The sequence below is a fragment of the Penaeus monodon genome, chromosome 24, assembly GCF_015228065.2.
Source record: "Penaeus monodon isolate SGIC_2016 chromosome 24, NSTDA_Pmon_1, whole genome shotgun sequence".
NCBI lineage: Eukaryota > Metazoa > Arthropoda > Malacostraca > Decapoda > Penaeidae > Penaeus > Penaeus monodon.
The window spans coordinates 26,977,475-26,978,195 of record NC_051409.1 but is presented as its reverse complement, the minus strand read 5'-3'; positions in this window follow the sequence as shown (position 1 = coordinate 26,978,195).

The window sequence follows — 721 nt, the reverse complement described above, 5'->3', positions numbered from 1 at the left end:
CCCATTACTATAATCAGCGACGTGTATGGTGGCACAGCGTCATGCCCCTGCGCCACACCCCAATGCCACGTTCCATGGCATCACCATGCCCGAGGGTGCACCAGTTCCCCCTTAACAAGCACTGCCCAATTCACGCAAACAACCAGACGACCGTCTTCGCCAAGGCTAAACTTGGTCTTGGATATTTACCCGAACAATCAGATTTTGGTTTTAGCGCGAGCTACTCTCCCTGGTGTTACCTCGTACCCCACAGGGCTGACCGCTGCATCTTCGCCTCTTCTGCACTGGTCATGTTTCCCACCCTCCCAGTCGCGACGTCTGTGTAGTGTAATTAATTTTGTATTTAGTTTTGCATTTAGGTTTCCGAATTTGATTGTTTTTTAACGGTCATGCTTTGTGTTTAATCGTTTCTTTCCATATAGTGCAGGCAGTTGTCGACGTCTGTTTGACATTTTACGCTGATGTTTGTTAATATATTTTTTCGTCGTTTCTCTTCCTATCCTTTTTGTGGTCAATAAATTAGCATTTCAAAAAAGTAGTTTTGGTATTATTGGAAATGACGCCCAACACCAAATATGACATTCTAAGACACTTTTCTTCAGTAGCATTTCCTTCGCAAACTAATAATAAGGGCAATGGAGAGGATGTAAAACTGAAAATTCTAAGCTCTCCATGACAATTCCAACGGCGAGAAAAAATCACGGGAAATCGAGTCGTCAAA